General features: G+C 39.3%; 1 protein-coding gene and 1 pseudogene across 1 annotated transcript in view; both read right to left on the reverse strand.

Moving 5' to 3' along the window:
• The window catches only part of CNTNAP2 (contactin associated protein 2), a 2,149,916-nt gene that overhangs the window by 473,545 nt on the left and 1,649,401 nt on the right, over positions 1 to 26,970 (reverse strand). The gene's annotated exons all lie outside the window — the stretch shown is intronic.
• On the reverse strand, positions 21,143 to 25,679 carry LOC103348628 (acyl-coenzyme A thioesterase THEM4 pseudogene; annotated as a pseudogene).

Genomic DNA, 26,970 nt, shown 5'->3' on the forward strand with positions numbered 1-26,970 from the left:
GGGACAAACACGGAAAGCTAGAGCCATTACAGGAAGCTGTTGGCAGTTTCTCATAAAGGTAAACATTAACTTACAATGCAACCCAGCAACCTCTCTCCTAGGCATTTGTCCAAGTGAAATGAAAACTTAACATGCAAACACAAACATGTAAAAGAATGTTTATCGTGGCTTTATTGTCCATTTTGGAGACTACTCAAATGCTCTCCAACTGGTAAATGTAGACACGTAACTAGGTATGTCCACACAACAGGTCACCACTCTGATTCAGAAGGAATATAATACTGACACACACCATGACTGATCCCAAACGCCTTAAGCTAAATAAGAGAATCTAGACACAAAATCCAGCATGCTGTGTGTGTGTACAGAGGCAAAACTACAGGGACAGAAGGTAAATCAATAATAATCTTCATTAGCTACAGGTGTGAGGGGGTTGACCACAAAAGATCGCAAGAGAAATGTTTGAAAAGATGGAACTTTTCTATAACTTGATTTTCCTTGTCTATGCAATTCTTAAAACTCTTATCAATGTACACTAAAAAGATTATTCAAATTTTCCTTCAATTTTTTCAAATCACAAAATAGAGGCAGCCTGAGGGAAAATGACACAGATTTTGTCACTGCACCTTCAGATATAGCAGATATAGATGGGACTAACACACATTGAAAAAGAGAAGCACGGGTACTAGTAAATAATTTGTTTCTAATTTAGGAGATTTAAGGATAGGCATAAACCAAATTTGAAGAAATCACTGACTAATGTGGAAAGAAGAAAGATTGGGTTTTCCTGGCAACTATCAAGAGGATGGGAGGATCACGCCGGGCAGAGAAACCTGAGAGGGTATTTTCTTGTGGAGGAATGTAAGTAGAAAATGTCGAGCAAAAATTTACCCCCAAGAAGTGGCGCTGGTGTTAAGAGTAATAAGAAACTGACTTGATAAAGAGGATGCAGCAGGTCTCATAGGTGCCATATCTCAAACGTGGTCTGTGATATGATTAAAGTCTTTTTAATAACACAGTTATCACTAAATTCTTGAATGGGAAGTTATGATAAAGAGCATATTTTCAGATGATTATGCTGGAAGTAGTGTGCCCTGTACAAAAGGAAAGAAGTGATGATCTGACAGAACAGGGAAGGGAAGTCAGTATGTTGTTGGAGAACTAGATCTCTTGTAGCTGATGAATTGAAATCTTAGCTGATTGTCTTAATAACAAATATCCTGGGTTAAAAATGGAATCTTTGAATGCTTATAGAAAGCAAAGCACAGCTGCCTCTAGCAGTTTATGTCTATAGCTTCTGGACATGAGACATCACATATAGAAATGACTTCTCTCGGGGAGTTTTCTTTTAGGCCTGTGGAGACTGCAGCTGTCCGGACTACCACATGCTGAAGTCATTCCTGGCCTCATAAATAATGCACACTTAGGAATCCTACAGAACAGTACTTCCCTATGCCAGATTTCAAATATCTTCTTTTTAAAAGATTTATTTATTTATTTGAAAGGCAGAGTTACAGAGAGGCAGAGGCAGAGAGGGAGAGAGGTCTTCCATCCGCTGGTTCACTCCCCAAAATAGCCAAAAGGGCCGGATCTGAGTTGATGGGAAGCCAAGAGCCAGGAGCTTCTTCCAGGTCTCCCATGTGGGTACAGTGGCCCAAGAACTTGGGCCATCTTCCACTGCCTTCCATGGCCATAGCAGAGAGCTAGATCGGAAGTGCAGCAGCCAGGACTTGAACCGGTGCTTGATGTGGGCACTGCGGGCAGCAGTGTTATGCACTATGCCACAGCACCGGCCCCCAGATATCTTTCAACTCCTACATAAAGTCACCAGAGAAAGGATAGACATGCCTACCTTGTGTGCTTCAAGGTGAGAAGAGGAAAATGTGATTTGAGATCCTTTGGTAGCTATTTGTCTTCGTGAATGCCTAAGTTCTTACTTTTACAGTTTTAGCTAATAGTCTTGATTTTGAAAAACACAAGTTAAATGACTAAAGGTAAAAAACTTGGGTTTTTTGTCAAATTCAGTCTAAGTCCCTGAAGAACATATTCATTATCCACTGCCATAAAAAAATTCTATTCGGAATCCTTATAGGGACTAACGAGTCTTAATTGTATGTTAGGTTATCAATTAAATATCTCATAACTATTCAAAATAAAGATGTCAAAATCAACATTCCCAGCACATTGGTGTTAGAGTAGGTGTGGCCCCGAGCCTTCCAAAAGTTTTTTAATTAATCTTGGGATGCACTGTATTAAGAGAATGTCAAATGTCTTGCTGAGTAGCAAATAGATGAACCCTATAACAGCTTCAAGTTACAATGAGGCTAATGCCAAATGCCCTTCATCTGAGAGTCCTAGAGGCCTTTACAAATGGCAAAACATTAATCTGAACATCACTCTAGAGGAGCATCAAATTAATTTCCATTTCAGAAATGAACCCCCTGAGAAAGAAGCATGTCCATGACCACAATTAAACCTACTTTTTAGCATACTTAAAGCAAGTTCCTAACAGCCATCTGTTCTGACGCTAATTTCAGGCATAGGGATAAAAGAGGGTGAAGATGTTAGAAAGGAAAACCAACCATATTCATTAAACATATTTTGAGCACATAAAGTCAATATAGGACTACAGGTCTCAGAAGCAACATTTAGGAAACAGTATCGTTAGTGCACAGTATGGTACGTACCCTGACAATAGCATGATTGAGATACAATGATCCCCCTTACTCTCTGGGAATATATTCTAAGACCCTCAATGGATCCTGGAAACCATGGATCATACTCAATCCTATATAGATGTTACTACTTACATTTTTCCCCATACATATATACCTATGATGAAGGTTAAGTAAGAGATTAACAACAAATAACAGAACAAATTATACCAATGTGCTTTAGTAAGTTATGTGAATATGGCATCTCTCTCTCTCTCTCTCTCTCAGCTGGCTGGGTAGCACTTACAGCATGCACCCACTGGGCAAAGGGATGGCTCACATTCTAGTAGCACAGAGTAGGAAGGCATGAGGTTTTATCACTCTACTGAGAATGGAATGCTATTTAAATCATATGAAATTTTTATTTCTGGAAAGTTCTATGAATATTTTTTGGACAATGGCTTCTTGTGGGTAACTAAAAATATAGAAAGTAAAACACAGATAATTCAAGTCTACTGTACAGGAGGCAAACACAATCAATCTAGGGAGTGAATGAAAAGTTCACATGGGAAATTTTGCTTAAGCTGAGCTTTGAAGGATTGTAGAAGCAGAAGGCAAGATAGGGGATTCTAGAAAGAACAAATAGCATTTATAAAACATTAAGCCTTGTACTTGCCAGTAGCTAGAATAATTAGTCTATGTGATTGGGTTCCAGGGGTGATGATGGCAGGAGTCAGAGGGTAAATAATGTCACGAAACACATTAAGCTAAGGAGCTAAACATGCAACCCAAATGCTAGTGAAGGCGATGGCTCAATGGCCAGTGCACGTGTTCACTCGGGACCCAGAAGACCATCCACCTTATGATATCAATAAGGAATTATAAATGTAATGTTCAAGAACTCCGACATACAAAGGCATTACCTACTCACAAACTCCATTTACAATTCAGACTTCCATGTGCTTTATAAGAAGCCAGCTGTCTATTTTGGCCTGGAGGAAAAGAAAATGAAGTTGGTGTACAGCTAGACCATCTGTGCAATGGACGCTGGCAAAAGAAGAGATCAGCCGGGCACAGGGAGACAAGAGAGCAAGGGATTTCAATGAAAACAAGTAACTCAGTGATTAGTGGACATAGGGAGCTAAAGAAAACAAGGAGTGACCAGAAACTTGATTCTCTCTCCCTGGGCTTTGGATCTTTTCACTGATTTGTAAAGACAACAGAAAATAGGAAAGAATGCTTTGGTGTGAAAGATGAATAATTCCTTCCAAAAACATTGTCAGTTTGAGGATTCAAGTGGAAAGAGTTCCACATAGCTGTGGGGGTGGAGATTATCTCCAGAAAGCATTCGTTTTTCATGGAATCTAACCTTGAAGTCAAGGGTCTTCAACACATAGCAAATGCCCAGAAAACACTGCTTACAGAGGACTATTAGCGAGTTAGGCAATGTCTTTTCTTCTAGAATGAATCCACACTAAGGGCTACGTCCAAAGTTCTGTTCCCACACTGCTGTCCCTGCCCCTCCCCTTTTCCATTTCCATCAGATTTGCTCAGACTTTATGTATCAGTAACTACAAAAAGCAGCCCCCTGGAATTCTTTTATTGTAATGATACTGTACATGTTAGACTCTCTGGGGAAAAGATGCTGACATGGAGTTCTAAGTTTTATCGGGAGTTACACCTGTTAAAGAGCAAGACACAGGATTGCACACGAGGTGCTGAGAGACACCCATACAGACTTGCCATCTCTACCAGTGCAGAGGGGCACCCTGGAATGAAGGAAGCTTAAGGGAGGAGTTTCCAGAGGATGGAGATGGTCTCGCCCTCATGCCATCACCAGGGGACAGCTCAGAGAAGAACAACCTTCAGTTAGAAGCAAGCAAAGCATGAAAGAGCTAATGATTAGGAGTGTTACAGCAGGGTCTGAGCAGGTGTTTCTCTGGGTCTACACAGACACGTGGAAGACACATTACACAATATTTATCTTATGAGACTCTATGGAAGGTATGTGTCTTGGTTGCATGAATAGCTGTGCATAACCTGTCTTTGTTTTGTTTCTTATATTTTTAAATTTGTTATTTTTAACAGAATCAATGTGATTTGTAGATGCATTACTAAGAACATAATGATATTCTCTTCCTCCTTCCCCGTTTTTTCTACTAATCCTCCTTCTTTCTCCCTTTCTTTCTTGTTAGTTTTTGAGACAACGTATTTTAAAATTACATTGCAGTAAAAAGGCTTAATACTTCCCCAAATACAAAGTTTAACAAGTAAACAGCAAAGAGACCCCCGTTTAGTGGGAATATAGACAATGGCTATAAATGATAATTCAGTGGAAAATGACTATTTCATCCATTTACAGTAAATCTTAAAGTAATAAGAGATCATTAAAACTATAGTAATATAAAATTCTTAACCATTGGTTTGACAAAGGTATAAAAGAAAGTTTTATTTAAGTATTTTTCTGTGGGCCTATGCTGTAGTGTAGTAAGCTAAGCCTCCACTGTGGCGCAGGCAATCCCATAAGGGTGCTGGTTCGTGTCCTGGCTGCTCTTCTTCCTATCCAGCTCTCTGATAATGTGCCTGGGAAACCAGTGGAAGATAGACCAAGTGTTTGGGCCCTTGCACCCATGTGAGAGACCCAGAAGAAGCTCCTGGATCCTGGTTTTGGATTAGATCATCTCAGCTCTGGCTGTTGCAGCCATCTGGGAGTGAACCAGTGGGTGGAAGACTTTTCTTTTCTTTTTCTTTTCTTTTTTTTGTATTTATTTGACAGAGTTATAGACAGTGAGAGAGAGAGAAAGAGAGAGAGAGAGACAGAGAGAAAGGTCTTCCTTCTGTTGGTTCACTCCCCAAATGGCCGCCACGGTCGGCACGCACCTATCTGAAGCCAGGAGCCAGGTGCTTCTTCCCAGTTTCCTATGTGGGTGCAGGGGCCCAAGCACTTGGGCCATCCTCCACTGCTTTCCTGAGCCACTGCAGAGAGCTGGACTGGAAGAGGAGCAACTGGGACTAGAACCCGGTGCCCATATGGGATGCCTGCACCGCAGACACAGGATTAACCAAATGAGTCAGGGCACCGGCCCCGGAAGACTTTTCTCTCTGTATCTCCCTCTCTCTGTAACTCTGCCCCTCAAATAAATAAATAAATTAATTAAAATCTTAAAAAAAGAAACTCCATTCCAGCAATACTGACGCATACAGACATTTCTCCCCCCACCCCCCCCCCTTTTTTCCTTCTTGTTTATTTTTAACTTTTAGTTCCCACATCTAAGACAGAATATACAGTATTTGTCTTTCTGGATCCAGCTTATTTCACTCAACATGATGTCCTCCAGTAGTGTCCATTTTGCCCCAAATGGTAGAATTTCATTCCTTTTATAGCTGAATAATATTCCATTGTATGTATATACCCCTTTTTTATACATTCATATGATGATGGACATCTTTCTTGATTCCAAATTTTAGCTATTGTGAATAGTGTTGTTATGAACATGGTAGCACACATATCTCTTTTGTGTTCAAGTCTTTTTTTTTTTTTTTTTTTTTGACAGGCAGAGTGGACAGTGAGAGAGAGACAGAGAGAAAGGCCTTCCTTTGCCGTTGGTTCACCCTCCAATGGCCGCCGTGGCCTGCGCGCTGTGGCCGGCGCACCGCACCTATCTGAAGCTAGGAGCCAGGTGCTTCTCCTGGTCTCCCAAGGGGTGCAGGGCCCAAGGAGTTGGGCCATCCTCCACTGCACTCCCGGGCCACAGCAGAGAGCTGGTCTGGAAGAGGGGCAACTGGGACAGAATCCGGTGCCCCAACCAGGACTAGAACCCGGTGTGCCGGCGCCACAAGGCGGAGGATTAGCTTACTGAGCCGCAGCGCCAGCCCTGTGTTCAAGTCTTTTGAGTATATAGCCAGTAGTAGGATTGCTGGATCTTATGGCAAGTCTAGTTATGGTTTTTAAAGAAATCTCCACACTGTTTTCTACAGCGGCTGTACTAATTTACATTTCCTCCAACAATGTATAAGTATTTCCCTTTGTTCACATCCTCACCAGCATTTGTTACTCTGTTTTTGGGTTTTAGTCATTTGGACTGGGGTGAGGTAATATCTCACTATGGTTTTGATTTGCATTTCCCTGATGGCTAATGATATTGAGGATTTTTTTCATATATTTGTTGGTCATTTGTATTTCTTCTTTTGAGAATTGTCTATTGAAGTTATTTGCCCATTTCTTAACTGGATTGTTTTTTGTTGTTGTTGTTGTTGTTGAGTTTTTAAAGTTGTTGATATATTTGGGATATTAATCCTTAGACAGGCAGTTGACAAATATGTTCCCTATTCTGTTGAATGTCTATCAGTAGTTCTGTTGGACTCTATCAGTAGTTCTCTTTGCTGTGCAAACGCTTCTCAGTTTGATATAGTCCCATTTATTTAGTTTTGCTTTTGTTGTCTGTGCTTTGGGGTCTTGTCCAGGAAGTCCCTAGATCAATGTCTTAGAGTGTTTTCCCTACATTTTCTTCCAGAAATACAGAGTGTCAGGTCTTATAATACAGGTCTTTGATCCACTTGAGTTGTTTTGTATATCTGTATATTTGTGTATTCATTCTTTTACATCCAGTTTTCTAGCACCATCTGTTGAAGAGATTATCCTTATTCTACAATATGTTCTGAACACTTGTTTCAAATTTCAGTTGGCTGTATGTATATGGATCAATTTCGGAGTTCCCTATTCGGTTCCACTGATTTATGTATCAGTTTTTATCCCCGTACCAACCTGTTTTAATTACTACAACTTTGTAGTATGTTTTGAAATCAGGTGTTGGGATGCCTCTAGCTTGCTTTTTCTTGCTCAGGATCACTTTGGCTATTTGAGGTCTTTTGTGATTCCATATGAATTTAGCATTGTTTTCTCTAACTCTGTAAAGAATGCCATTGGTATTCTGATAGGGATTTACATTGAATCTTAAATTGCTCTAGGTAGTATATTTCTTTTTTTGTGAGTTCACCATTAGCCTACAAAAAAAGCTACTGTTTCTTGTGTTTATTTCGTAACCTGCAATTTTACTGAATTGGTTTATGGATTCTAACAGCTTTTTGGTAGACTATTTAGGTTTTTCCATGTACAACAGTATGTCATCAGCAAACATGGATAATTTGACTTCCTCTTACAATTTTGATGCCTTTTCTTTCTCTTCCCTAATTACTCTTGCTAAAACTTCAAGTACTATATTGAATAATGGTAGTGAAAGTAGACATCCTCACCTTGCTCCAGATCTGAGGGGAAATGCTGTGTTTTTCCCCTTCACTGTGATATTGGCTATGATTTTTAATATATAGCCTTTATAATTTTGAGGAATGTTCTTCTATACCTAATTTGAGGACAGCTTTTAACATAAAAGATTGTTGAATCTTATCCAATGCTTTATTTGCATCTATTGAGATGACCACATGGTTTTTGTTTTTTATTCTATTGATGTGATTTATGACATCTGTTGATTTGTGAATGTTGAACCATGCTTGCATTTCTGGGATTAATCCCACTTGATTGAGATGTATGATCTTTTTTATGTGGTTTTGGATTTGATTTCTTAGTATCTTGTTGAGAATCTCTGCATCTAGGTTCATTACAGATACAAGTCTGTAGGTTTTTTTTTTTTTTTTTTTTCATGTCAGGTCTTTGCTTGGTTTTGGTATCAAAGTAATGCTGGCCTTATAAAAAATAAACTTTGGCAGAATTCCATCCTGCTCAATATTTTGGAATAGTTGAAAGAGTATTGAACTTATTTCCTCTTTTAATGTTTTGTAGAATTCAGTAATAAAGCCATCAGTTGCCAGGCTTACCCTTGATGAAAGACTTTTTTTTACTGCTTCAATCTCATTGCTTGTTATAGGTCTATTTAGATTGTCTATATCTTCTTGATTTCATCTTGGTAGGTTGTATGAATCCAGGAATTTATACATTTCTTCAAGCTATTCCAGTTTATTAGAATATAGTTCTTCATGGTAGTTTCTTATGATCCTTCATATTTCAGTGATATCAGTTGTAATGTCTCCTTCTTCATCTCTAACTTTATTCATTTGAGTTCTTCCTCTTTTTTACTTTGTAAGTCTGGCTAGAAGTTTATTTATTTTAGATATCTTCTCAAAAAAAAACTTTTGGTTTTATTGATCTTTTAATTTTTTTTAGTTTCAATTTCATTTATTTCTGTTCTCATCCTTACCATTTCACACCTCCTGCTGATTTTGATTTTGGTTTGTTCTTTTATTAAGTCTTCAAGGTGCTTCATTAGATCTTTAATTTGAGACATTTCTGTTTTTTTCTTAATTTTTTAAGAGATACAAGTTGGAAAGGAGGAAGTCAAAAAGTCAAATTATCTCCCCCCCCCTTTTTTTAAGATTTATTTACTTGAAAGGCAGAGTTAGAGAGAGAGAGAGAGAGAGAGAGAGAGAGAGAGAGAGAAGGAGACGTAGAGAGATCTTCCATCCACTGGTTCATCCCCCAAATGGTCACAATAGTGATGGCTGGACCAGGCTGAAGTCAGGAGCCAGGAGCTTTATCTAGGTCTCCCACGTGGGTGCAGGGGCCCAAGGATTTCAGAAACCTTCTGCTCATTTTCCAGGTACATTAGCAGGGAGCTACATCAGAAGTGGAACAGCTGGGACATGAACTAGTGCCCATATGGGATTCAGGCATGGCAGATGGAGGAGGCTTAACCTACTGCACCACAGTGCCAGCTCCTACATTTCTTTTTTTAATGTAAGTATTTAATGCTATAAACTTTCGTCTTAATACTGCTTTTGCTGCATTCTACAGATTTAGATATGTTGTGTTTTCATTTTTTCAAGAAAGTTTTTGATTTCCTTTTTAATTTCTTCAGTGACTCATTGATCATTTAGAAGCATGTTGTTTACTATCCAAAGTATTTATGAGTGTTCTATTGTTGTTTTGATGATACCTAGTTTTATTCCTTCATGGTCTGAGAAGACACATGGTATGATTTCAATCTTTTTAAATTCACTGATTAAGCCAACCTAAGTCTTTTGGTCAGTTAATTTAATCCATTTATATTCAAGGTTAGTATTGATAGATAAGAACTATGACCTGTAATTCTGTTGATTTGATAATGATGCTACCTGCTCTGCTGGTGAACTTTGTGGTATAATGCATTTTCATGATGTTCACTGCTAATGCAGTGAATTTCTTGTGAGGCTGGTCTGGTGGTGGTAAATTCACAGCTTTTGCTTATCTGGAAAATACTTTATTTCTCTTTCACTTTTCAAGGAAAGCTTTGTTGGATATAATATTTTTGGTTAGAAAGGTTTTTTCTTTTTTTTTGCACATAAAGGGTTTATTTTTAAATGTTTTAAGGATAGGATAGAGTTACATCATAATTATAAAAATTACTTACAGAATTAACAGATTTATATTGTATATACTTCTAAATGCAGAGAACAGGGGACTGTCTACACATTGTATAAAATAAAATCAAAATTAAAAAATGAATTCAAGCTCAAAAGATGAGGTCATTACCTAATTTTAAAATGTGAACACGAAGACCTCTGACCTATGCACATTCATTCCACTGCACTAATGGTGGAAAATACAAAGAGCGCAGCATTTCCAAGGAACCACAGACATTTTGACCATAATTATTTTGTTATAATTGTTCCTGTTTTGTCTTTGGAGCCTTTTTTTTAAGAGAAATGTTTTTTCTTTTAAGATCCACTCTGTTCGGCCTCTAGGGTTTCTGCTGAAAAGTCTGATGTTAATCTAATTGGTTTTCCTTCATATGTAACATGATACTTTTCTCTTATAGTCTTTAGGATTCTTTCCTTGTCTTTAACTTTTGACGATTTGGCAACAATATATCTTACAGAAGACTTTCATTGTTGAGTCCACCTGGGGTTTGAGTTTCTTATATCTGGATGTCTGTGTCTTTTTTAAGACCTGGGAAATTTTCTACTATTATTTCATTTAGTAGGTTGTCAAAGCCTTTTTCCTTTTCTTCTCCTTCAGGAATGCCTATAATATGTATATTTGGTCATTTATTGGTATCCTATATTTTGAGTAGACTTTCTTCATGCTTTTTAATTATTTTCTCTTTGTCTAACTGAGTTATTTAAAACTTCTTGTCCTGGAGTCAGAAACTCTTTCCTCCACTTGGTTCATTCTTCAGGTTAGCTCTCAGTTGTGTCTTTTATTTCACTGTCTGAAGATTTCATCTCCAAAATTTCTATTTGATTCTTCTTAATGAGTTCTATCTTCTGAGTAATATTTTTATTCATGTCACTCATTGATTTCCTCATTTCTTTAATCTATATTCTCTTGCTTCTCATTGAGCTTCCTTACAATCATTATTTTGAATTCTGTATCTTTCATTTCATAGACTGCCTGCAGTTCAGGATCTAACCCTGGAGGAGTATCATGTTCTTCTGGACTCACCATGCCACCTTGCTTCTTCATGTCTCCTGTGTCTCTACAACGACGTCTGCCTATCTGGCGCATCTGTCCCTTCTTCACTGGGTAGGTTTAATTATAAAAGTTTGTGGTTTAGTTGGAATGTGCGGTATCCCTTGGCTTGTTGCTTTGGCTTTTGTTCTAGGTAAGCCCAGGATTACAGTCTCTTGAGTAATTTGTTTTGTCTTAATCAATGTCAGTTGTGTCTATAAGTGACACAGTGGACTAGTCTGCTACAGTTCATATGGATAGAAGTGTGGCTTTGAAATTATATAGGGTTTCCTTGGATGTATGTCTTTGGTTCACAGAGAACTGTGCCAGTCTCCATGGTGAATGTGTATCATTTTCTTGGTGCAGAGAGAAACAGGGTGGCTGCCCCCTTGACCTACTGGCAAGCCTGCATGACGCCAGGGCTTCTACAACTATTGCTGTGGCTGTAGGACTACGCAATGTGAATGGATTCTTCCTCAACTCTTGTTAGGATAGTCCAACTGGTGCTGTGGCTTACAGCACCAACCACTCTAGTCCTAGAACTAGGGGATGTGAACTGGAGTCTGTTCCTGTCACACACAGTGACTACAAGGTATACAGATTTTTACTTTTGAGGTCACAGATGTGGAATCCAAGTAGATTCTGCCCTATGACCACCAGGTAGATTTCAGTGGCACTGAGAAATTTAGGATGAACATTTATAGTCCTGCTGTTGCAGGGTATAGAGGGGTCATTACTCAAATCTCCCAGGGCAGAACAGATGTTTTCATGGGCAGCTTCTGGTGTTAGCCCCCAGAAGCTGAGTCCCCCTTGCTCATGTAGGATATGTGAGTGTAGCTCTGGTGATAATGCCCCAAAACTCCCATAGCTGCAGGATATAGGGGATCTGTCCTTTGCCCCACCTGTCACCCCAACTCTATGATGCTGGTAGGAAAAGAGAGACGTGCTGCATGACTCTCTGCTACTGAATATGGTGCTCTGCTGGAGTCGGGGAGGGGAAGGAATCCAGCCGACTTCCCTGCTCCAAGCCAAACAGTTGTTCAGACCCCAGTCAGCTCTCCAGACTGAAGTAAAAGTCAGTGGGCGACTGTGAAATTCCCTCTCAGGTCAAACTGTGGACAGTGGGGGCATGCAATGACTTCTTCCTACCTTGGCATGCTAAGATGGCAGCTCACTGCTGGGAACTGGCTTTGCCACATGGCTGACTGCAGAAATGTCTCTGTCTGTTCTGCTCTTATCCCACAGAGTCTTCATTGTTTTTTGTTTATTTTTCACTTCTTCATTGAAAATTTCTGTTAACCGGGACCCCTGGAAAAGAAGCCCTTCCTTTGCTCTTTTCATTTCCTAGAGCAGCTTAAGTTAGTGTGTCTATACCCTATTCAGCCTTCTCGAGTCCTCTTTTCCTGTCATTTGGACACTGTTATTCATGTAGTTGACAGGTTTTCATCTATGAATTGGCTGCTAAGGAGCTCAGAGCTGTTTTTAGAGACCACATAGGACATCCTAAAATATATTTTGAATAATAAGACCATAGCTGCTGCAATATCCTTCAATCTTGATCTCCTTTTTACTTACAAGGAATATAAGCTACCTCAGTCGGAGACTAGATCTCAAAGGAAGTAAATCCAAAGGTGGAGCTAGCCTTTCCTAAATTTATTCACAAGGTACCATCAATGATCATACAATAAGATGGATTACATTGAATTCTTAGCTAGGACCACATTTGATATTACCCAAAAGTGATCATTCATTACTTCAAATACAAAGAAAGTACTTTGTATCTCTACTCTTTAAGTATCTAAAATTATAAAACTGGTCATTTATGGAGTTTATTGATCTGCAGCCCTAAATAGAATTTTCCAACATGTGAATGTCTTTCAGCACATGCTCAAGACCCTTAATTGGTTATTACACGTTTGGAGAAGAAACAGAAATTCTGCAGGCTCCTTACTTGTCCTGGTTTCCTCCTAGTACTTTATTAGAAGCAAGAAGATGATCACTGTTCAACCCACTTCTGCTAGAGAAGCCAGTGTTAAAAGGCTGTTTGGCAGTCACTTATCTCTGTCTTTAGCTTTTGAAGTTTTGAAATCGCAATGACCTGAACATTAGGAAAGCAAAGCTTCCTCTCTTGGGGGGAAAGAGGGCTGGAACCGGGTTGGTCAATGGACATGTGGTAAGGTCAAAGCTGTAGTAGCCAGAATGGAACAATCAGAACTGGAAAACAGGGGCTAGTTATGTGATTCAGATCCTATTGACAGCCAGAAAGGGGACAGTTCTTGCCAATGACTGAACTATGTATACAAGGGTTAATCCTCAAAGGAAAAAGAAAGGCATCAGAGTGAATGATATGAAGTGCTTGGTTTTAACAGAAATTAGAGAATTAGATACATAATTTGTGGAGCCCAGTACAAAATGAAAATGCAAACCTTGTTAAAAAATTAAGAATTGTTTTTAATGATTTATTCAGTTATTTGAAAGGCAGAGTTAGAGAGAGAGAGAGAGAAGGAGAAACAGAGAAAGAAGGATCTTCCATCCACCGGTTCACTCGCCAAATGGCCACAATGAATGGGCTGGGCAAGGCAAGAGCCAGAAGCCAGGAGCTTCCTTCTGGATCTCCCACATGGGTGCAGAGGCCCAGGGACTTGGATCATCTTCCACTGCTTTCCCAGGTGCATTAGCAAGGAGCAAGATTGGAAGTGGAGCAGCTGGGACTCGAACTGGTACCCATATGGGAAGCTGGCGCTACGGGCTGTGGCTTTAACTCACTGTGCCACAGCATTGCCCCCCCCCCCCCAAATTAAGAATTCTGAGACAATCTCATTAAAGCATTACAACAAGCACGGGTCTTCTGGAGTTTGGGATGACTGCATAGGTCACATGTTTATGAAGCCAGTCGTGTCTTCAGACCCAAATGTTAACCACCAAAGAAGTGAACTATTTCCTCCCTCCCTTGGGTCATTAATTAACAACAACTTATCTTTAAATCTGAGAAATTTCTATCCCTATCATTTCACCTATTGGCCCTCTGGACTCTGGAGAGTGGAATTACCAAAGCCTGCTGTGGTTACAAAACTCATAGAATGGTGAGAATCATTCTGTTTTCAAATATGCTTTATTCTGGTTGAAATATTTTGAACCATAACTTTTTTTTTTTTTTTGACAGGCAGAGTGGACAGTTAGAGAGAGAGAGACAGAGAGAAAGGTCTTCCTTTGCCATTAGTTCACCCTCCAATGGCCACCATGGCCAGCGCGCTGCAGCCGGCCGGCGCACCGCGCTGATCCGATGGCAGGAGCCAGGTACTTCTCCTGGTCTCCCATGGGGTGCAGGGTCCAAGGACTTGGGCCATCCTCCACTGCACTCCCGGGCCACAGCAGAGAGCTGGCCCGGAAGAGGGGCAATCGGGACAGAATCCGGCACCCCGACAGGGACTAGAACCAGGTATGCCGGCGCCGCAAGGTGGAGGATTAGCTTAGTGAGCCGCGGCGCCGGCCTTGAACCATATCTTACAAATCAATATCTTCAGTTTAAAATTGGTTTGGCATCCTTATTGACTGAGAGGTGCTAACCATTTCTTTTCAAAATGTCTCATAGGGTGCCAATCTTCACTTCTAGATATGGACGCAAGCCCTTTTTATAACACAATTGAAGCTGCTTGTTATGGTTACACATGCTGCAACTACTACTATGGTGATCTCAGAGTCATAGCTGGTAAAGCAGGATTGCCTGCAGAGTATCATCTTCCCAGTATGGAGTAAAGTAGAAGATAATCACTCCAAGTCTATTACATCAGAAAGGAGGGATGTACAGAAAGCATATTAAAAAAAAAAAAAAGAAAAGAAAAATTCCAAAATAATCTAATGGCCTCCACGTTGAGAACCCTTGATCTACTTCCAATGGTTCTTTTTTTCTCCAGGGTAAGAAAATGGACACAGACGGGGAAATAATCAGCTTAAGTTCATGCAGGTGGAGAGCAGCCTGACCCCGAGCAAGGAATACTGTGTCTCTGATAGGGGTTTCTCCACAGTCTATTAAAAGTGCACCACAAGGGTGGTGCCACGGCTCACTAGGCTAATCCTCTGCCTAGCGGCGCCGGCACACCGGGTTCTAGTCCCGGTAGGGGCGCCGGATTCTGTCCTGGTTGCCCCTCTTCCAGGCCAGCTCTCTGCTGTGGCCCGGGAGTGCAGTGGAGGATGGCCCAAGTGCTTGGGCCCTGCACCCATGGGAGACCAGGAGAAGCACCTGGCTCCTGCCATCAGATCAGCGCGGTGCGCCGGCCGCAGCGCGCCGGCCGTGGCGGCCATTGGAGGGTAAACCAAGGGCAAAGGAAGACCTTTCTCTCTGTCTCTCTCTCACACTGTCCACTCTGCCTGTCAAAAAAATAAAATAAAATGTAAGAAGTGCACCACAGCTGCTAGGATCTGAATAATGTAGTTTGAAGGCAAAGTAATTTTAGATATGGAAGTTCAAATAAAGTTGGACTCCGTGACCAGAGTGAAGTTTTCTGAAATGTGTTTTGTATTAAAGTGAATATACCACGTCTGTTTAGTTAGGAGCACTTAGAACCGCTAATGAATATGCCATATCTGCATAATTAAAAGGCAGGATTAAGAGCTGGTGTTGTGGCACAGTGGGTTAAGCATCCCATGTGGGCCACAGTTCAAGTCCCCACTGTTCCACCTCCAATCCTTCTCCCTGTTAATTCACACAAGAAAGCAGTGGAAGACGGCCCCAAGTGCTTGTGCCCCTGCCACCCTTGTGGGAGACCCACATGGAACTCTGAACTCCTGGATTCAGCCTAGCTCAGCGCTGGCCTTTGCAGCCATTTGGAGAGTGATCCAGCTGATGGAAGATCTTTCTCTCTCCCTCTGTCTCTCCTTCTCTCTCTGACACTCTTTCAAATCAATAAATCCTCAAAAAATTTTAAGCTAGGATTAGTAAATAATCTATGAATCTGATAGACTATTTGTGCTAGCCTCAAATACGAAAATAAATTCAACATAGATTAATGGGAATTAAGGAAAAAAAACCTGTTAGGGGACAAATATCCTACCCAGTTTTCATAACATATAGTTTGGATATACAATTTAATAAAATGTGCCTATGGGCAAGTCAGCTGGCAAATTGCTAAAAACTTTTTAAATTTTTTAAAAAGAAATATTTTAGAAGGAGAGCGAGAGAAAGAGAGCTGCCTTCTACTTGTTCACATCCTAAATGTCCCAGGCAAGAAGTGGACCAGGGCCAAATCTAGAAGCCAGGATCTCACAAACATCTCCCAAATGGTTGGAAGGAATGCAATCAGCTGCACCATCACTACTGCCTCCCAGGGGCTGCACTGGCAGAGAGCTGAAAGCAGAAATTGGATCCAATGCAGGTACTCTAATATGTGACACAGGCTTCTCAACTGGAGATTCAATAGCTTGCCTGAACACCCACCCCCGATAACTTATTTGTATGGCTTTTAATGTACTGTATTTTCACACTTACATAATATTTACAGGTCACATGATGAACTGATGTTACAGTAAAGCAACCTGACCTGCTATAATTATCATTAACCAAAAGCGACGTGCTGACAAATTCTTTCACGTAAAAACATGGAACCAAAGAGGGCATCTTCCTTGTAAGCAAACCAAGTTAATACTACAGACTAGGGTCATTTTGCATGAAGGCAAAGACAGAAAACTATTCAGTTGCAGTGATTCAACACTGAACACAGCTTAAATGAACAGAGCTTGACATACTGAAAAAATACCACTAGCAGAATGCATCTCTAAGGTGCTGTGTGTGTGGTGAAGGAGAACTTCACTAGCTCCAGGAAGAACACTTGTGGCGATTTTGAGTCATTTTATAAAATTAAATGGTTCCCCTCCCCCAACATGAGGATTCTCAGAGGAATGAGCTGTACTAGATGCCATTTGTCCTCTTAGCTTTAGATTTCACAGCAGACATGTGGCCCCTACCAGTGGTGCCCTCCTCTCCAAAATTAGCCCATGACAAGGAGTCCCTCTGCAGCACTGTTCTGGTACAAAAGGAGACCCTATGGGCCAGGTGATGAGTGATAGCCATGAGTAAACACATTAAAGCACACTAAGGAATTTAGGGATGGTGCCTATTTCAAGTAGTTTCTCGCAAGCCAAACGCTGAACACTGGACTCACGCTATTCTTATTTCGGCTTTTCATTTTTGGCTGACACTTTCTTTAGCAGAGCACTGTGGGAGCAATTGTGTTTCCTCATAAAATACCAATAAGTTCCCAAGTTTCAACCACTTTACTTCCACTCTCACTTCTTCCTTCTGATGTTTCTTCAATTTTGTACTAATACTCAATGACTCAATTCTTTAATCTTTTAGGCATACGTTTATAGCTTTTAAACTTCTTGCTGTCTGAGAATGAAAGTGGCAAATAGGACAATTTCTAGAGAAGAATTTGAAGTCTACAAGTGTAAAACTGGGCTGACTGAGAAAAAAATAACCAAGAGGATAAGAGCCTGGTGGTTAAAGTCACCTGGATCATTCTGTAGTTCTGTGGAACTCAATGTAAATGGCTCTTCTGGAGTTGCATAATCTACAACCGTTGGTCGCATTTTACTAAGTGCTAATCATTCATAATTATACCTGGGTAGGTTTTCTGAGTCATCCTAACCTACAAAAGATTTTACCATCATATCTTTAGTGATATCAGTACCTGCTCAAATGTCTACATTCTGTTTTTTGATACAACAAAGGAATTGAAAGGGAAAAAAAGAGCTTCTGGGGAGAATTTCAGCCTTGCTTAGGACTAGAGATGATTCAGAACCAACACAGAGTGAGGAGCAAAGAAAGGCTGTGCATAAAGCAGGAGAACAATCAGTTCTTCACTTTGTGTCAGACTTGAAAAGCCATTAAGAATATCAAATGGATGAATTTCAAAACCATTATGCAAAATGAAGGAAGTAGGACCCAAACACCACATATGTATGATTCTCTTTAAATGAAATGTTCTGAAAGGGGGAATTCCTGAGACGACACAGACTTAAAGTTGCCAGAGGAGAGCGTAATGGTTGCAACTGTTTGATGGGTAGGTTTCCTTTCGGCATGATCAAAGTGCGTGGAGTAAGAAAGATGTGCCATATATGAATACACTAAATGCCTCTAAACTTTTCACTTTAAAACAGGTACTTTTATATTATGTGGCTTTTACCTAAATAGCAACACTAACAAAATAAAAGGGAAAACTTGGCTTGACATGTTTTTCTATAATATTAAAGCTATTCTTCAGAAAGGTTTTTTTTAAATATATAATTTTAGTGGAGAAAAGGCATGGATTTTGATCCCCCCTTTTTTTTCTTAAGGTACCATGCATAACCCTCCATATATTTATGTTTTTCTATCAACTTATAACAAAAATAAGACACGTATAAATGGGGAGGAAGAAATAAATGCTTTTATTTACAATTAACATGATATCTAGGTAGGAAAAACAAAAGAATCATAAAAAGTAAACAATTATAGTGAAGTCTCAAGACTCAAGGTTAATATACAAAGAAACAAAAATCACTTTCCTATATAGCAGCAATGAGAAAATGAAGTTTAAAATGAAAACAAATATAATTTAGAACAGTACGCTCCCTCCTAAACCTAACAAGATATGTACAAGATAGGTACAAGACCTACCAAAAGAAAGCTACAAAATCAGATGCATGAAATCAAAGGGCTAAATAATTGGAGAGAGAGAGAGAGAGTACATGAACTAAATAAGAGCATGAGTTCTTGTATAAGATCAATGCTGTCAAGATACACTTTCCTTATACCTTATCTATAGATTCAATGCAATCTCAATCAAAATTCCAGTAAGCTATTCTGTAGACATAAATAAACTGATTCTCAAGTTCATATGGGTAATCAGAAACTCAAGAACACTCAATACAATATTAAAAGAGATCAAAGTTTGAGGATTGACCCAACTTTGAATTACCTAAGTTAAAAAACTTAGCCTAAAGCTAAAATAATTAGGACAACGTGGTATTTGTAGAAGATTAGAATAATAGATCAATGGATCAGAGCAGAATGCCCAGAAATACACCCACATAATTATAGTTAACAGATCTTTGGCAAAGAACCAAGTATACTACAACAAAGAAAACATAGATATTTCAACAGACGATGCTGGAGAAAATGGATTTTTACATGTAGAAGACTCTATACTAGACCTTATACAATTTATTAATATTATTTCAACATAGATACTAAAATATACAAAAGTATAAAACTTTTGGAAACAATGTAAGAGAAAAGCTAGATGACCTATGGTTTGGCAATGACTTAAATATGATACCTTAGGCATGATCCATTCAAAAAAATTGGTAAGCCAGCCTTAATTAAAATCAAACATTTCTATCTGTGAAAAGCAATGGCAAGGGGGCATAGTGGTTAAGATGCCCCTTAGAACAGTGGTATCCCATATCAAAGTGCCTGAGTTTGAGTCTTGGCTTTCGTTCTGTGCAATCAATAAACACCCTGGGAGGCAGCAGGCAATTGCTCAAGTAGTTGGGTCCCTATTGCTCACATGAAAGACTTGGATTGAGTTCTGGGCTCCTGGCTTCAGCCTGGTCCTCCTGGCTGCTGTGGGCATTTGGGGAGTAAGTCAGCAGGTGGAAAATCTCTGTTTCTTCCTGTCTGCCTTTCAAAGAAGTCATAATGTCCCCAAACACAAATACCATATGTTTTCCCTGATCTATGGTAACTAATAGAGTATCAAAAATATAATATAGAGAGGGGAAACTGAAATTTTGAGATCTGATGATTGTTTATAGCCCTTGTCTCTACTGTTGGGGTAGTGTTTTTTTTTTTTTTTTCTTATTACTATGTGTTGAACTCTTTACTTAGTGTAGGGTTAATCCCCTGAGTATAAAGTAAGCTGAAAGTAGATCAGTGTAAAAATGGAGAGGGGGAATTAGAGAGAAAGGAGAAGAAAGGTGAGGAGCATGGATGGGAGTGAGGGTGGGGTGGGGTGAGAAATATCAGTATGTTCCTAAAATTGTATATATGAATTACACAACATTTGCTTACCTTAAATAAAAATAAAATTTAAAAAATTATAAAAAGAAAAAAGTCATAATGATAATTAAAAAAGACCAGACATAGACTGGGAGAAAATATTTACAAAAGACTTATCTGATAGAATACAATCCAGATTATACAAAATCTCTTAAAACACAATAAGAAAATAACTTGATTGAAAAATATGTTAAATAACTTGATTGAAAAATATATTAAATATCTTAACAGATTCTTCAAAGAGAAAGCTCTATAAAACGATGCTTCACATCATATGTCATAGGAAATATAAATTGAAATAACAACTAGATACCACTACACTCCTAGTAGAATGCAAAATCTAGATCAATGGCAATAGCACATGTTGCCAAGAATACCGTACAACAGAAATTCTTATTCATTCCCCCCGGTAAAAAATGCAAACTAATATAGCCACTTTGGTAGAGAGTTTGGTAGTTTCTTGCAAAACTGAACGTACTCTTACTAGAGGGCACAATTGTGCTGTTGGCATTTACACAAAGGTCTCAAAACTTATGTTTGCACAAAAATGTTCACAGGGATGTTTGCAGTAGCTTTATTCATAATTGCCAAAACTTGAGAGCCGTCAGATGTTTTTAGTAGGTGCTATGGTTTAGATAGGATTGTTTAGATACGATTGTTGGTTTAGATATGATTGTTGCCCTAAGGAACCTGTTCTGGAAGCTTAGTCCCCAGTGCAATGGTATTGTGAGATGGTGAGGGATCTAAGAGGTGGGGCCTAAGTGAGACGGATACACATCATGGTGGCACCACCCTTAAGTCAAGGAGTGCTCACTGGAAACCAGATCAGGTCTCACTTGAGTGTTGTTAGTCTCGTGGGACTGAATTACCCCAAGGTAGAGTTGTTCGAAGGTCCCTCTCTGTCTCTCTCCTGTAGATGTACCTCCTACTTGAGTGTGCCTCTTTGCACTCACTCACTTCCCCTTCTGCTTTTTCACCATGAGTTGATGCAGCATTAAATCCTCACCAGAACTCGAATCGGTGCCCATATAGGATGCTGACACTGCAGGCAGCAGCTCTACCTTCTATGCCACAATGCCAGCCCCCACCAGAAGATCTTTTATTTCAGGCTTTGTTAGGATCCAGCTTTATAAATAAGCTCGTGGCCTCTGAGTAAAGCGTCTTCTCATCAACACTCCGAATATCACAGGAAATAAAATATTTCCTTCCTTCAATTTTATCAATTTGGCTGTTTATCACAACAACAGAACAAAGGGGGATAGGTCTTCTAAAATTGATGTTTAGATTGGCAGTCATGGCATATCCTCCAGTTAAAACTGTACATGTACCAGCTGTAATATCAATCATGGTTGCAATGGCACCTCCATGAACGTATCCATAGTTTCCTTGCAGATGAGGACCTCCTTGGAAAACACAAACTACTCTTTTCTCAGCTTCATTATGGAACATCACATATTCGAAGCCCAGGCCTTCCTCAAGGCTTCTTGTGAAGATCTGAGCCTTTGGCGTTTGTTCTTCCACAAACTTTGTATATTTATATGAAGGCAAACGTTTCCAGGAGCCATCTTCACATTTCTTCATGAACTGGTCATAAAGGAGTCCACTTCCAACCCAGCTCCCTGCTATGGCCTGGGAAAGCAGCAGAAGATGGCCCAGGTCCTGGGCCTTTGCACCCACATATGAGACACAGAAGAAGCTCCCGGATCCTGGCTGCAGATCGGCCCAGCTCTGTCTGTTGCAGCCATTTGGAGAGTGAACCAGCGGATGGAAGACCTCTCTCTGCCTCTGCCTCTGCCTCTGCCTCTCTCTGTAACTCTGCCTTTCAAATAAATAAATCTTTAAAAAAAAAAAAAAAATCCTCACCAGAAGCTAAGAAGATGCTAGCACTATTCTCTTTGACTTGCAGAACTGTGAGCTAAATGTACATCCTTTCTGTATAAATTTGCCATTCACAGGTGTCTTGTCATAGCAACAGAAAATGGACTAAGTCAGTAGGTAGGTGTCAAAATAATCTGGCAGATTCCGATAACAGAGTATCATTCAGTGCTAAAAGGATGAGCTATCAAGTCATGAAAAGACACAGAAGAGACTTAAATGCATATTATTAAATGAAAGAAGCCAATTTGAAAAGGCTGCATACTCTATGATTTCAATTATACGACATTCTGGAAATTCAAAACCAGGAGATAGTTACAATATTAGTTGTTGCCAGGGGGTGGGGAATGGAGGTATTTATAGGCAGAGCAAAGAGATGTTTAGGGCAGTGAAAATATTCTGTGTAGATGTGTATTGTTATACATTTGTCAAAACCCATGGAATATGCACCACCAAGAATGAACCCTAATATAACCTATGCGCATGGACTGATAATGATGATTCAATGTACACCCATCAATTGTAACAAATGTAATCAAGTGTAACCTCTCTGATGTGGGAGATTGATAGTGGGGGAGGTTGTGCATGTGTGGGATGGGGTGTAAAAAAACTTATAGTTTCTGCTCAAACATGCTATGATCTGAAATGTGCTCTAAAGCACGTAATTTATTAAAATAACTATATACATTTAGAATTAAATAAACTACATAAGAATGCAGCAAGAAGTATTCAGAAGTTAGGATTTTTAAATTATTTTATGACATGTTAGTATTGTATTGTCTCGAGCCTATTTGTGCCTATTTCCAGTGCACAGTGGAAATCCCACATCATGGTATGCCATTTTTCTCCACCTGATCTCTGTGAGAATAGACTGTGAGTTTGAAATAAATCATGGCAGGATTATTTGCACTACAGAAACAGATGCTGCAAATTAAGATTCTGAGTTAACTGGTTTCTTGACTATGAAACTTAAGACTTCAATAAAAAATGTTACTAATGATCAAACTTAAAGATGTCTATAGCCATTACATTTTGAATTGCACAAGAAATTGAGAAACCAGTCTTCCAGAATTCAAGACTCTGATCTGGTTAAATAAGTAATTCACTCACATCGCTGATAAACACGTGAAGCTCCAGAATTCATCTTACCTTTTGTTTTACTCATTAATATAAACCAAACTGTCAATCAACATTCATTTTGGAAATGGACTTGGACAGCCAGTTATGAGCACACTACTGTATAAAGATAATTTCTTAAAAAAACATACATGACAACATAACTATTCAAATCTTGAGAAAAATAGGAGGGAGACACAGTAGATAACAAATGCATTACACATATAAACAAAAATCATTTATAAATATAAAATCAACTATAAATATTATTGTGCAAACACAACTTAATTGAGTCAAAAGATTCAGTTAAAACTTAATGTGATCCAAAGTAGATAATTATTGCAATGTGTAAGATTGACCAATAAAAAAATTGAAATGCTTTATAAAAGATTCCAATTTAACAAAAGAAAAGTATATATACATATTCAAATCTGCAGACTGAATAAGGTCTGATACCCAGTGCTGCCTACTATGCAAACAGTCCAGAAGTGATCAGATTTTCTTGCTCTATGTTTTCATTTGACTCTGTTATTTCTCTTTATGATATACTGACTGATTAATTGCATGAGAATTTGATGAATATCTGTTTTATATTATTTGATAACTTTCAGGAAGGAGGTGTCCATATCTGATTTTTGTCAGCACTGTCTCAAATATCAGGTACAATGTCTGAAACATAAGCCTTGCTCAGTAACATATACATCAATATATATTGATGTGAACAATTCCTGTTTTCAAGGCTCTCTTGAAAGTAGCGTGGAAGCTACACATAAACAGAACAAAATGAAAGGAGCCTGTTTAGGTTGACTAAGCTAAGCTTGATGAGTGGATCCAATAGGCAATAGCCTACCAGAGCCACAGTAAATTTTCAATTAAACTTGTTTTTGGTGTTTGGATGTCATTAATAATTTGTGTCATAATTATTTATTCAACTAGAAAGTTTTTTTAATTTTTTTAATTTTTATTTAATAAATATAAAATTTGAAAGTCCAACTTTTGGATTATAGCGGCTTTTCCCCCCATAACCTTCCTCCCACCCACAACCATCCCATCTCCCACTCTCCCATCGCATTCTTCAACAAGATTCATTTTCTTTTTTATTAGACAGGCAGAGTTAGACAGTGAGAGAGACGAGAGAAAGGTCTTCCCTTTGTTGGTTCACCCCCCCACCCCCGAAACGGCCGCTATGGCCAGCACGCTGCACTGATCAGAAGCCAGGAGCCAGGTGCCTCTTCCTGGTCTCCCACATGAGTACAGGAGCCCAAGCACTCGGGCCATTCTCCACTGCCTTCCTGGGCCACAGCAGAGAGCTGGACTGGAAGAGGAGCAACAGGACTAGAACCTGGAGCCCATATGGGATGCCGGCGCCACAGGCAGAGGATTAACCAAGTAAGCCACAGAACTAGCAAGATTCATTTTCAATTATCTTTATATACAGAAGATCAACTTAGTATATACTAAGTAAATATTTCAACAATTTGCTCCTACACAGATACACAAAGTATAAAGTACTGTTTGAGTACTAGTTTTACCATTAATTTGTATAGTACAACACATTACAGAGATCCTACATGGGTATTAAGTACACAGTGATTCCCATTGTTGCTTTAACAATTGACATTCTTATTTATGATATCAGTAATCACCCTAGGCTCTTGTCATGAGCTGCCAAGTCTATGGAAGCCTCTTGAGTTCACAAACTCCGACCTTATTTAGACAGGGCCATAATCAAAGTGGAAGTTCTCTCCTCCCTTCAGAGCAAGGTACTTCCTTATTTGATGGCCCCGTTTTTTCTACTAGGATCTCACTTACAGAGATCTTTCATTTAGGTCATTTTTTTTTCCACAGTGTCTTGGCTTTCCACGCCTGAGAAAGTTTCATGGGCTTTTTAGCCAGATCTGAATACTTTAAGGGCTGATTCTGAAGCCAGAGTGCTGATTAGGGCATCTGCCATTCTATGAGTCTGCTGTGTATCCCGCTTCCCATGATGGATTGTTCTCTCCCTTTTTGATTCTATCATCTAGTATTAGCAGACACTAGTCTTGTTTGTGTGATCCCTTTGACACTCAATCTTACCACTATGATCAGTTATGAGCTTAAACTGATCACTTTGACTAGTAAGATGGCATGGTACATGCCACCTTGATGGGATTGAATTGGAATCCCCTGGCATGTTTCTAGCTCCATCATTAGAGGTAAGTCCAAGTGAGCATGTGCTGAACTGAACATCTCCTCCCTCTCTTATTCCCACTCTTATATCTAACAGAGATCACTTTTCAGTTAAATTTAAACACCTAAGAATAATTGTGTGTTGATTAAAGAGTTCAACCAATGGTATTAAGTAGAACAAAAAAAAATACTAAAAGGAATAAAATAGTAAGTTGTTCCTCGACAGTCAGGACAAGGGCTGATCAAGTCATTGTTTCTCATAGTGTCTTTTTCACTTCTACCAACTAGAAGTTTTAAAATGATGATTTCCTGATTCTATCCTTCCTTCTACATCCCTTACCTTTAATTCTGCTGTAAGGATGAAATTTCCCTTATCAGTTAGAGTCATTGCCTTTCTCTTTAACAGTAAGGATTAATATTCACACATTTCCCTTTGATTGCCAAATTTCCAGAGTAAGGAGCTAGCTTTCTCCACTACTAGTAACTTGTGAATGGTATTGTTTTTGCATCTCTATAATTTCTAAGTATCACTATGAGCTCATGAGTTTTATATATTATGCATTTCCACGAGTTCCAGTCAATATTCCTTTTGATGCTAAAATTGATTCATTTGCAGCCACTGAAGAGATCCCTTGGGGTTCCCTACTGGGTTTCATGATATGACTCCCTTTGCTTTTGGTAACTAGCTCTGGTATAAACAATACACTGAAGTCCAAATATGCATATATTTCCTGCCCCAGTTCTACAGTCAGCCTTTCCTCCAAAAATGTCTGGCTCCTTTTGGTGAACAAGGTTCTTAGAGACCACAATCTGGGTGTTAGGAGTGACAATTGCTGATGGGTTATCATGGTGTCTAGGCATTTCCAGCTGACAAAGCAGGAATATGTATATTTGCTAATAGGATCCTGAATGATACAGACATTTCCAAGCATTCAGCATTGAAGAAAAGTCTTTAAAATTTTAAACTTGCATCTCTTATACCAAAGATGTCATTTCCTCATGCCAGTGATACAATCATTTGCTTTACCCAATAGAATATACCTTTGCAAAACAACAATACCAATATCGCTTCTAATAAAAAGGAAACCTATTGTGTGGGTAAAATAAGAAAGGAGCATGCTCAGTTTTAAAGAAGCAGCAAAAGGATTCATGTATTCTGACTGAGGGAAGAATTCATAGAGCAGGCATCTGGACTGAATCTTGAAATACCAGGGGGTTTTCCTGGCAGGTGGTGAAGGATCCCTTTTAGAGATGGAGAACAACTAGTAGAGAAAAGCAGGGCTACTGAAAGGCCCACATGATGAAGAAGACTAAGACCTAGATCTAGATGTAGATCGTACTAAGGATGTAGAATCCATCCCGTAAATCTGGAAAAGTGGTGCCATCAGTTTCTTTGAAAAACCCTCTGGTGACAGAAAGAAGGGGAGGAAGGAAGAGGAAATTAGAGATATTCTGCATCAGCTGGATCCCATACTTTGGTTCCGTATGTCATATGACCAAAAGAAAAAAAAAAAAGGTATTTGCATCAGTCACTAGGCATGCCTGAGCACTTATTTTGGTTGAAAGCAAAAATATCGCTTAAGTAAGAGGAAGGGCAAATTATCACGGACAAGTCCTGCTCTCCTGCATGCTGTCCTCTCCTCCAGTTGGAAACTTGATTCTTTCTGTGAATGTTCCCT

This window comes from Oryctolagus cuniculus, chromosome 3 (assembly GCF_051225735.1).
Source record: "Oryctolagus cuniculus isolate XC-2025 breed Fujian yellow rabbit chromosome 3, ASM5122573v1, whole genome shotgun sequence".
NCBI lineage: Eukaryota > Metazoa > Chordata > Mammalia > Lagomorpha > Leporidae > Oryctolagus > Oryctolagus cuniculus.